The following is a 12,745-nucleotide window of genomic DNA, read 5'->3' as shown; positions in this document are numbered from 1 at the left end:
ATTTTGATGATTATATTTAATTATTATATTTTAAACGCTTTAACTTTCTACATATTAATTATTTTAATTTTTTCACACTATTCAATTAATTATTCGCTGTTGTTAATTTTAAAAATATCATTATTTTAAATAATTCAAAAGGAGTCGATCCGCGTTTCAAACCTAGGCCCAATAAAACATTTTGAGGACCCGGCGTTCAGGCGAGGCCCTTTGAAATGTTTAATAAAAATAAAATTTTTATTTTTTAAAATATATATATTTTCCCAGTAATATTTTTATCTAAATTCTAGAGAAAAATTTAAATTACAAAATAAATTCCCATTGTCAGTAGGAAACAAACGTGGGTGAATATTAGATTATATATAAAAAAATGATATCAATAAAATAAGTTAATAGCAAATTTCCAATATGAACCAAATTATATGTAGTTTTAAAATAATCAGTTTATATTTTCAAAATCCTTTTATATATAGTCTGGACCACTAAACAAATTACGATAAAGTAATTGAAAGGGATAAATTAGATAATTTATATCGTAGAATTTATATAATATATGGTACATATTTTTTTTATCGTTTAGTATATTTCCTCGTGTCCGTATAATATCTTATTATTTAATTAAAATTGAGAACCTTATATTAATTAGTTCCCAATTGATTGAAAGTAGCATTTGTATCACTATTATTGAGTCACATGAAAATCGAGTAATTATTATTCTGTCATTTGGTATAATTTTTACAAAATTTACAAATTATTCTCTTTCTTTAATCATTGATAGAATATCGATTTTTATAAGTTTAAAATCACCACAAAAATTAAATTAAGTATTCAATTGATTCTAAGAGTATGTATGATCTCACAAATCTTTAGCTGTATCGCGGGTCAATTCTATTCATATTCAAATAAAAATTAATACTCTTAACATAAAAAATATTTTTTATGGATGACCCAAATAAGATATATGTCTCATAAAATATGATCCATGAGACCGTCTCACATAAGTTTTTGTCTGATTCAGGAAAAAAAATCAAATCTTATGAAATTTTATATAAAAAGTGAATAAATGGATTAGATTTTTTTATAAAATAAAATATATCAATATTTTCATGTAGGATGTAAACCACTACTAATATTGTCCGTTTTCAGCTTAAGAAGTTTAAACACAAATGGTTACCTTTAATTAGCAAGCATATTGCTATCTGTCAGTTACCTAATGAGCAAATGGTAAGTCGACAAGTTGCAAAATTATTACGTACGTGATCTTTAGAAAGACACCTACAATAATGTCAACAAATGGTACTGATAGAGACAATATGTGCACTTTTGCATTGATAACGTGCCAAAAAAAAAAAAGATAAGATCGTAGATTTTCGAAAAAAATAATGAGTTCGCCAGAAAGTAAAATGACAAAAAAATAATAATAAATAAAGGACAATAATTGATTTGGGCTTGTTAATTTTATTATTTTAGATACAATTTAGAAATTCACATTACAATGATTTTATTTTTCTTGGTAAAAACTTATGTGAAACGGTTTCACGAGTCGTATTTTGTGAGACGAATATCTTTTTGGGTCATCCATAAAAAATATTACTTTTTATGCTAAGAGTATTACTTTTTATTGTGAATTTCGATAGAGTTGAATCGTCTTACATATAAATTTCGTGAGACCGTCTCACAAGAGACCTACTCTTTTTCTTAACAGTTTCAACAAATTATCTTGAACATTATCACTTTATAATTTTTTTTTTAAAATAACGTAAATAAATAACATTTTAAACACTTGCGATTTAAGAAAAACAATATCTATCATCCATCTATGTTCAAAATAATATTGCTAACACAAAAGAATATCAAGAATGAATAAGATATCAAAAAATAAATAAATAAATTATATTGATGGCTGTTGGCCATCTTTTTATTATACCTTAAGCATAATTTGGTACATGGGATAAGACAGAGATTGATAAATAATCCTCCTTATCCCATATTTGATACCTTTTTAAAAAGCTCATGATAATATCATGGACCCTTATAAATAATTTTTTAGAAGGATAAAATATCCGTTCTATTAGGTGTGATAATTTTAATGTAATGATAAAATACAATATAAATGAATTAATTACTCTCAATTTATAAATGATTTTTATAATCTATGCTAGCAGATAGAAATTAAAATCAAATAAATATTTTTATTTATTTTTATATACTATATAATATGATAATTATATAAATTAATTCGAGATAATTACATAAATAATTTTTATAAATCTCAATAAAATTATTAGTATCATCCGATTAACCTTAAAAATTGATATTTGATTTGACTCACAAAATCAAGGCTCAATTATCATATTATATAATATATAAAATCAGATAAAAATAAATAAATCATGCAAGCACTATCGACACATGAACAAATAAAAAATATGAACTCAAGCAACAACTTTGAAATTATAAAATTTATTATGATAAGGTTAATTTTGTCATTACAATCTAATATATAAATTTAATCATTCTTATTAAAATCATACAAAACATTAAATATAATATCCTACATCTTATTTATCATTAACTTATCTTTATATTATATATCACATGATTATCCTATTTTGTGTATCAAACTATGCCTAATTGTACAAATCATTTTCAACATTATGTATATTAAAAATATTAAAAAAAATAGCAAAGAAACAAAATTAAAAGGAGGAAACCAATACAATATCCAAAATAATATAATGACTTAATACATGATTCATAATCTTTTTTTTTTTCTAAAAATAAAAAAGTGAGAATATTCACACTCGGCCACTATACGAATCATATATCTTTAAGCTTCTCATTTCCGGTCAATGAATCACCCCCTGTGGACGGGGACGACTCGCTGCCGGCGGGAATATCCGCGAGAGAGGCGGCCCAGCGGCGGATGCTGAGAGAACGAGCGGGATTGAAGCTGTGTATTCTCTGGGTCTTGGAGAAAACATTGGAAGACTGAGTTAGAATCAAATAAACAAGAGCTTGAACAAGAATGAACAGCGCCACCTTCAGCAATATGCTGCCTATCTCCAACTCCATTATTATTGAATTAAAGTTACTTTGAATAATTTGTATGATTTTTTATTTGAATTTATGGGGACGATATGATAATGTGAGGGAATTTATAGGTGGGAAAGAGAGGGTGGGTTGCAAGAATCTGGCGACCTCTTTGACTTGGATTTTGGAACAAGTGTTTCCTGGAATTTTAGGAGTCGGATATATTCATAAATATAAAAACTTCACACGTGATCGTCAATGATTAATTAATTAATTAATTAATATTCAGATATCCCAATAATTAATATTTTAAATTATGATCACGTCTCTTGCACGCGACAAATATTATCATAAATTATTACGGATAAATAAAATTTTGTTTCGGAGAATGACAATACTGGTTGTCACGAAGTTTCCCAGACATTGACATGGGACTAATTTTTTTTTTTTTTAAATTTTTTTTGGAGGGGAATAATATATACTTACTTTTCAAAAGGAATGAATTCTTTTTTTTAAAAAAGAAATAAATATTTATTTTTAAAAATTATCATTTTTTTTTACGATGGAAACATTCTCCATGGATCAAATCCGATACAAAGGCAAGTTTATATTTGTTAAGTTTAAAGGCAAAAACTTGTGTGAGACGGTCTCATGCGTTGTATTTGTGAGACGGATCTCTTATTTGGGTTATCCATGAAAAAATATTACTTTTTATTGTGAATAATGGGTAGGGTTGACCCGTCTCACAGATTAGGATCCGTGAGACGGTCTCACATGATACCCACTCAAGTTTAAATATACCAAAACGTTTGACCATGCGGTTTTAAGGATAAATTAATTATCATATATAATTTTTTTTTAAGATAGTGATCTATATAATTAGATGTATGAATGGACACAAGTATTCATTGAATTGAACAGCTACATAAATAAAAAAAAATGATTGGAAGTTGAAACACACCATTTATAAGCAATGATTCCGTTTAAACGTAAAATTTATATGGTTATAGAATAAATCAGAAAAAATATGCATGAGATCAATGAATCAATAATATACACTGGACCCATAAGAATGAAAAAACAAAAATGGAGTGGCGAATAATGTATGAAAGCAACACAAATTTTATTTCATTTTTTGATTTAAAAAAAACTACCCCACGGAACCATATTTTTCATTCATGTATTTGAACATATTATGTATGATTGTTGATACTGATCATTTGACTCCTAATATCCTAATATCTTTCACCTATTCAATCATGACATTATTACAATTTTATGTCATATATCGTGATTTCTTGATATCTCGTACTATGGTTTCTGTCCTTCGAGAGGGGGATTGTCCTAGTTTCTTTTGTGTCTGGACATAACAGACAATACAGGTAGTTCGACGGATATGACAGACAATACATGTAGTTCGACATCAAGTTCTAGGAAATGCGTAATGTTGTCATATATATATATATATATATATATATATATATATATATATATATATATATATATATATATATATATATATATATATATATATCTATATATATATATATATATATATATATATATATATATATATATATATTTGGAGGATTATATTATATTATTACGAAACTTGTCAACTTTATGATATTTTTGGTTCGTTATTGTGTCTGAACGACACTTGTTTATGTTGGTGTGTTTATGGATAACATATGTTGGTTATTTTGAGTATTTGATTTTTTGATATATTATATTTAGATAAAAATCATGTCAAAATTTTTATGGCCTACAATTTCTCCTTCACTTCATAACCTTCTAGAAAAAATTGCAGGGTCGTGCATGCACTAAAAAACATTTTACGAAGTGTCACTAATTTGAAATTTTTAAATTAGCAAAAATATGCTAGTACCGCAGTATAGCATGCAGACAAAAAATGAAGAATAGACTAGATAGATAAAGCATGTGAAAATGGTGGAATTTTTATAAAATGTGAGAGGCAAATGTATGTACGTAATTAATCAACAAATATTTGTTTCTTTATAATTATAAATTTACGTTGCATACCCTCAGAGTAGCGGCTAATGCATGAGAACAAAAGAATGAGAGCTCATAATATTTTGGTTAAATCATTATAAATTAAAACGTAAATTTAAATAAATTTATGTCATTCGAATGATTTTATATATATGTTGGCAAAAACTTGTGTGAGACAGTCTCATAGATCGTATTTTGTGAGACGAATCTCTTATTTGGGTCGTCCATGAAAAAATATTATTTTTTATGCTAAGACTATTACTTTTTATTGTGAATATCGATAGGATTGATCGGTCTCACAGATAAAAATTCGTGAGATATTCTCACAAGAGACCTACTCATACATGTTTTTAAATTTTAAGCTTTTGTGTACGTTGACAGTGGCACCTTATTTGTGCTATATAGACCGCATGACTTTATGAACAAATTTAACGTGTTAGATGGAGAGTGTATTTATATAATTGCACGTTTTATGTACTTTTTCATCATGGGACATAATATACAAACATGTATGCACGGATTATGTAATATAGAAGAAAATATTCACATTAGCAATGCAAACCCGCTTTTGATTACATAATATCTTGCTATGTTTCACTAACTATAAGAAAGCTCTTCTTATGTTCTGAACTTTGAGGTGCCAAATCCTCTTCCAGTCTCCATCCATCATGTCCCCTATACTTGTAATAGCTAAGTAATACGCTGATCGAATTGAGAAATTTCCCATTTTATCAACTCCCCAACAAAGGTTATCAGAGCAGGTAACATCTTCTCTCAAAATCACTGCTGCAAGTTTGTCTTGAATTTGAGCGAATTGAGAAGACCAGACAGTTTGTTCCAATCCCAACCTTCTCCAATCCTCCAATATTCCGATATGGAATGGTGCATCTCTATCAAACTAATATCCTTGAGCAGGTATTCATAAAACGATTCATTCCCAACCCAGATGTCCATCTCATTGACTACTATTTTCTGGAACCATTCTTCAAGAGTGTCGCAGCTCTAGCAACCCTATGCCATATGTTGGAAGAGCCCCTCTTATTGCTAAACTTGTTCATGTCGTAAGCAATCACCAACAAGAACTTGGACCCATAAAAAATCCTTTTCTTTCACCATCCTCTACCAGCTTTGCCAAAAAAGCTATATTCATATCATGAATGGATCTAATCCTCAGGCCACCTTCTGCTTTAGATTTAATGACGTTGTTCCGACTTACCAAGATGACTCGTCCGCCACTCTTTCCTCCCCATAAGAATTTACTAATGATTTGCTCAATCTTAGAACACAACTACATAGGAATGGGAGTGGTTTGCATGGCGTAAACTGGAATTGCACTCAGAACATATTTGTGTCGATACTTGTCTCCCAGCAAATGACAAATACTTTGTTTTTCATCCCTCTAATCCTTCCAAAATAGGAGAGTGTAGTTCTCGAGTCACTCGATCATGAATAGATGGCACTCCTTTTGAAAATTAATCCTCTGCCCAGAACATCGACATAATAAGTCAAAAGGACAAAATCTTGTGTGACACGATCTCACATGTCGTATTTTGTGAGACATATATCTTATTTGGGTTATCCATGAAAAAATATTACTTTTTATGCTAAGAGTATTAATTTTTTTTGTGAATATCGGTATGGTTAACTCGTCTCACAGATAAAGATTTGTGAGATCGTCTCACAAGAGACCTACTCTAAGTTAAGACGATCCGGCATACCTTGCATATGTTGTTCATAATCTTCTGCAAACAAAACCATATATGCGATATTTGTTCTCATGGAACTAGTAATTCACACTACAAGAAACGCCCAATATCGTTCCAAAATTACAAAACGACTAAAAAAATGGATATCTAATTTGAGACCAAAGTGATTAAATTTGATCTTAAACCGTTTACTTTTCTAAAAACGGATATATTTTATTTTTTGTTTACCAATTTCAAACTACGGTAGCTAATTAGATTGACCTTTTAAATAAGAATAGTAAATATAAAGTATGTTTATTTCTGAATTAATTAACTTATATAATAATAAACTAACGCATCGGGATCGCTAGTAAAATTCAACCGTCTTTATTGCTAATTAAACCGATATATATCATCCCATAAACAAATAAACGCATTTATTCCCCTCAACAAATTTAAAGATTGTGACGACATTTCAAAATATTCGGAACTAGAATAACAATGGAATTTTTTATTACCATGCATAGTTTAATATAAATTAACTTTTTGGTAATAAATAACTGAATCACAGTTAATAAAATATATATATATACAGTTTTCTAATATGACTAGTATATATTATAAATATATTATAATTAAATATAATTTCAAAGAGTCGCTTTGGCCGAGTGGTTAAGGCGTGTGCCTGCTAAGTACATGGGGTTTCCCCGCGAGAGTTCGAATCTCTCAGGCGACGTAATTTTTTTTATTTCTTGCACTTAATTACAAAGACACATTGTCCGGTATATTATTTTATTTAAGCTTAAAACTCACTTTTCAGGCCAAGACACATTGTCCAATAGATTATGATCGTTGTTTAGGAGTATTAATAATCATTCATTCATTTATTTAATGTAGTTCATAAATGATCGGTCATCAATAACATTTTCGTAATATCAATCATGCAGTACATTATGATCAATATAATGTGAAATATCAATATGATACAATATCTAAGAATGAGATGGTAGAAATTTTATGGTATAGCTTGCTTTCCTTCTCCGATTTCTTAGATAATCATTAAAATCATAATTTTTATGTTATTATTTCGAATTTAAATAATAGAATCTTTTTTTTTAAAAAAAATCATGAAACTTGTAAAATAAGTAGGAAGTTATTCCTAAAACTTTTGTAAATCAGAATTTCAAGACTCGGACGACACATGTATTGCACACGCCAAAGAAACGGCGCCTGGCCAAGCTCCGGCCATCATGCACAACCCATTTTTTTCAGTAGCCGTATCTTGTTGAGTTATAAACTTTGGTATATAAAGTTTTTCAGTCGATTTTTCCTGAATACGTTCTTTTAAAATAAATTCAATGATTTTTAGCCATCGGTAAAAGGATATTTCCGATGAGTTTTTGGGACTTTGAATCTCGTGTCAGGAGCTACGGGCCAAGGGACAACCGGATCATTGATAAACTAGGTAACTTGATGGATAATTTTTCTTTTATACTTATATCCAAAAACTGTGTGTAATGTCATAAACGTAACCATCAATTAAACTCTCATATCATTAAAAAATAATGCGATGGAAACTTTGTTTTTTATTAAAAATTCATAATAAATCTATATATACTAGTAAGAAAAATCTGAAATTTGGACACAGGACCTAAAATAAGTGCAAAAACCTTAGGCCATAACAAAATTTTAGAAATGATGTGGCGCGTGGAGAACATGTGCCACCTTAACGGCGCGTCGTTGCGCTTCGGCCACCACACAAGACTGGAATTTTTCGGGTGAATCGGTGTTTCAAATTCTAAGCCGATTAGTCCCTAATTCAGTATTTTGAAATGTTTTCAAAGGTATTTTCTTCACCAGAGAAACAATGATTTCGGCCATCAGAGGATAAATGACCGACGTTTATATATACTAGACATCATAATAAACATATTTTGTCCATATACCAAGTACACGTTCATTCAGAAAGTATGAAATAAAAGGATTTGAGCATTCTATACCTTTCCCCTGATTTTCTGGAAAATTTCCAGCAAGTGTTATCCGAGATTTTTTTTTTTTTTTCTGGGCAATTTTGGTTTTTGATTCACGATAACTCACGTTCCTAAAACTTTCTGGATGATCAAAATGTGTTGAGAATTTTTTGTTAGAGTTTTGGGAGAGTTTGGATCGAATTTTGCAAATTTTCTCTCAAAATACAATCATTTTGCTCCAAACTTGTTTCCATTATCCAACATATGAATCACGAAATTTACCGCTTATATCTATTAATTTAGATGTTTTTTTATATCCTAAATTGAATGGAAAAATTTGCCAAATGTTAACAAGATGTTGTGCTAGCTTTTGACATTTAATTAGTGTTTAATTTATTTTATTATTTATTTACTAATTTCCTATTTGTTAGTTACTACTGATAGAGATTTTCCTATGTGTATGCATATATATATATATATATATATCTATTACTTGACTAAAAATTTATTTATTTATTTTATGTTATTATTATTCTATTCATTTATTTATTTTATATATTTATGAATATGGATGAACTTTTCTACACACATACAAACATAACCTATATACTTATTTTCATATATACTCTCGGGTGTTACGATTATGCCACTGCTAAATAAAATTAAAATTAAAATTAAAGTGATATAAAAATACAAATGGGAAATGAAACTATAAACTTATGGATAGAAATTAAATTTCTGGAGCGATTTTATTATTTTAAAATTCTAATGATATGTCTAGATCCGATTTTCAACTGTTGATGCACCAAAATGATTTTCACTCTGTTTTGAATTTCTAATGACATGTATAGGCATGCCAACTGGGCTGGACAAGCTTGATGCGGGCTCAGGAGGCCTTGCCAACATAAAACATGGGCCAAGACTCAGCTGGCTCGTTGCACGAAAACCGAACAAGTCCAGGACAGATGTGGGTTGGGCCACCGTGGAGGGTTTTTAAAACTTAGTTTGAACATTTAACTTTACTGATTTTTCAATCCATGTAGATGCTTTTATAAGATAGAATAGTCTGTTCATATATTAGTTAAATACCTTCAATTTAAAATCTAAAGCCGAAAACTTTTTAGTTGCAAAAGAAAAAATAATTACATATTTCATCAAGACAAAGTATATATAAACATAGTTCATCATGGCACATGCATGAATACATGATGTTGTACAAATTAAAATTTTCGAACCAAAACAACACGCATTAACTAAACGAAGTCGAATTAAAGCAGACTAGTACGAAATCAAGAAGAAAAGAAGCACCACCAGCAGCCCCACTCCCCACGGCGTGCTGCTGCCTCCTTGAACAGAATCTTGGTTTAGTCTGGTCACATACACGAGGGATCTTTGGAAGGTTGAGTTCAAGTGCAGAACTAATAAAAACAGCAGCGGCGACACTATCAAAACCAGCTTTATTTGATCGAACAATCCTTCGAAGATGGAGTTGATGTATGAAGTAACACCCAAGAACATGATGACGATGAGGAGGAAAAGCAGTAAATGTAAAGGTAGATGGGATTGAGGAGATGAACTGTAAGTGTCCGACATATAGTTGATTTGATCATTGTCGAGGTTTTTGGACTGCATTTATTGAGATGGAGCAAATTAAGATTTGGTAGAGTGTCTGATGAATATATATGATTTATATAGAAAGTATGTGGATCTTTTAGGTACGTATATGGTTTATTATATTCTACGTCTTGCATATTGTATTATTTTTGACATGCATGATATATAATAAGTAAGAATTATAAAAATTGAATTTTTTAAAAATAAATTATTGTCTTGAAAAACATAATAAGACATGAATTAATATATAATATTGTCTTAGGCGAGAGTTTTTAACTTTTGGGATACGAAAATGGCTAGAGACGGCCCCCGGCCCTATGACGAAATGTAGGGTGGTTGTTGCTTGGGAAAGTAATTTCTGTATATTTAAGAATGATCATGGTGATGGATAACTTTATTCATGAATTTATATTTGGCATAATAGTAAACACAAAATAATAAATAAATAAATAAAAGTATTGTCGATTACTTATGCATCATTTAACACCAAGATTGTCAATTTAGAATGATATATCATAGGCAAAAATTTATGTGAGAAGATCTCACGAGTTGTATTTTGTGATACAGATCTCTTATTTGAGTTATCCGAGAAAAAAATTATTTTTTATGCTTAAAGTATTACTTTTTATTGTAAATATCTGTATGGTTGACTCTTCTCACAGATAAAGATTCGTGAGACCGTCTCACAAGAGACCTACTATATATCATATTCAAATTCAAAACTGATAACAAACTCGTACCTATCTTTAAAAAAAAAGATTTTTTTCCTCACATCAGGGCAGATATATTTAGGTCATTGGCGACCCCTTCTACATATATTTATTTATTTTTAAGCATGCATCTATGCCAGAGTGTAATTAATTATTGAAAAGCTTAGAGATGAGCGGCCCTCACATTTGCTTTAAATTTGATACAACACAGATATAATAGTATCAAAGTTAAATTATTAATTAAATTAATTAAGTGGAGTTGGATTACAGGTGTCAGCAGATTCACTCCTATACACAACTAGCTATGAATCAAATTATATTATCGATATATTGTATATCTTTCATGTACGCATGTATACTTGTGTGAATATCAATGACGTAATATTCATCTATTGGAGATTTGGAGTTTTCATTAAAAAAAAAGCATAATTTTTTTTGTATTTTTTACATAATTTTTTTAGTTTCAAATACGTATTTGGTAATTAATAGTCTTTTAAAACAAAGAAAAAGAAGAAATAAAAGTCGACCCATGTTAATTTTGATAATATGAAGTCCAAATGACGCCGGAAGAAAATGGGGTTCCACATGCCCATGTTACTTTTATACATCTATTGTGGAAAATTGAGTAAGCTCCGATCGTTATCTTGTACTTAATTATAAGCTGTATCTCTTTGCTTTTCGTCAAGAATATTTTTTTGCTTATGCTTACATACACCGGCGTCAATTGAGCTTCAAGTCAAATATATATACTTTTTTAAAAAATGTGAGTTCCATCTGAAGATATTGACACAAAATTTACAGTAAAATTGAAATTTCTTGAAGTGTTTTTTCAACATTGAATCCAAATTAATCGGAACTCGAATAGGGGTCGAACCCATTATGAGCACGGACTAGGAATATTTGTTTTTTTTTACCCATATTTTGCAATAAAATAAGTAATGTCACTCTTCCAACCTAATTTTAAACTTTTTTATTTATTGCTTCTCTTACTCTTTTAACTCATGAGCTAGACCAAACAAAGTGTTGGTTTAAACTTACATGAACGAGAGTAATAATATAATGAGTGATTTTCCGGGAAGTTTTGTCAAGTTGTTGAAGTTTCGCTGTTTGGTTAGGTGGACCATAAAAATATGACAACATATCTTAACCGGTAATAATATCTTCGTTGGGGACAAGATCGACTGTATGAAAATGATAAGAGTGATCTCTAAGGAATATGAGACAACACCAGCAGATAAACATGCACCTCCTTGGAATCATTGACCCAATAGCCTGACCAACTAGTACTCAAGTATGTGCACTCTGCGCTGCCATAAGTATAAAGAAATAAAGTCGTGTTTTGGCAAACAGCTGATCTCTAAGAGAAATATGAGACAGTACTAACAGATATGCACGTACCTCCCAGGATTCATGTGCCTACCAGCCTAACCGATTAGCACCCAAGTAGATGCACTTCGCGCTACCGTGGATATAAAAAAATAAAGTTAAGCCTTGACTAACGGCTATTTTTTTTAACCTAGTGTTATGCGCTTTCCTAAAACAAGGTAAAGGGATTATCATTCTCTCTTGCTTGAAAATTTTAAAATTCACATATAAGTTGACAAAAACTTGTGTGAGACGGTCTCACGAGTCGTATTTGTGAGACGGATATCTTATTTGGGTCATCCATGAAAAAGTATTACTTTTTATGCCAAGAGTATTATTTTTTATTGTGAAAATA

General features: G+C 29.8%; 1 non-coding gene across 1 annotated transcript; it reads left to right on the top strand.

Moving 5' to 3' along the window:
* Nucleotides 1-7,385: 7,385 nt before the first annotated feature.
* On the top strand, nt 7,386-7,467 carry TRNAS-GCU (transfer RNA serine (anticodon GCU)). Its single transcript has one exon. It is a non-coding gene; the product is annotated as a tRNA-Ser (tRNA).
* The last annotated feature ends 5,278 nt before the right edge of the window (nt 7,468-12,745 follow it).

The sequence above is a fragment of the Primulina eburnea genome, chromosome 3 (assembly GCF_022965805.1).
Source record: "Primulina eburnea isolate SZY01 chromosome 3, ASM2296580v1, whole genome shotgun sequence".
Lineage (NCBI taxonomy): Eukaryota > Viridiplantae > Streptophyta > Magnoliopsida > Lamiales > Gesneriaceae > Primulina > Primulina eburnea.
Note: the sequence above shows the minus strand (reverse complement) of the source record. Positions and strands in the feature narration are given on the sequence as shown.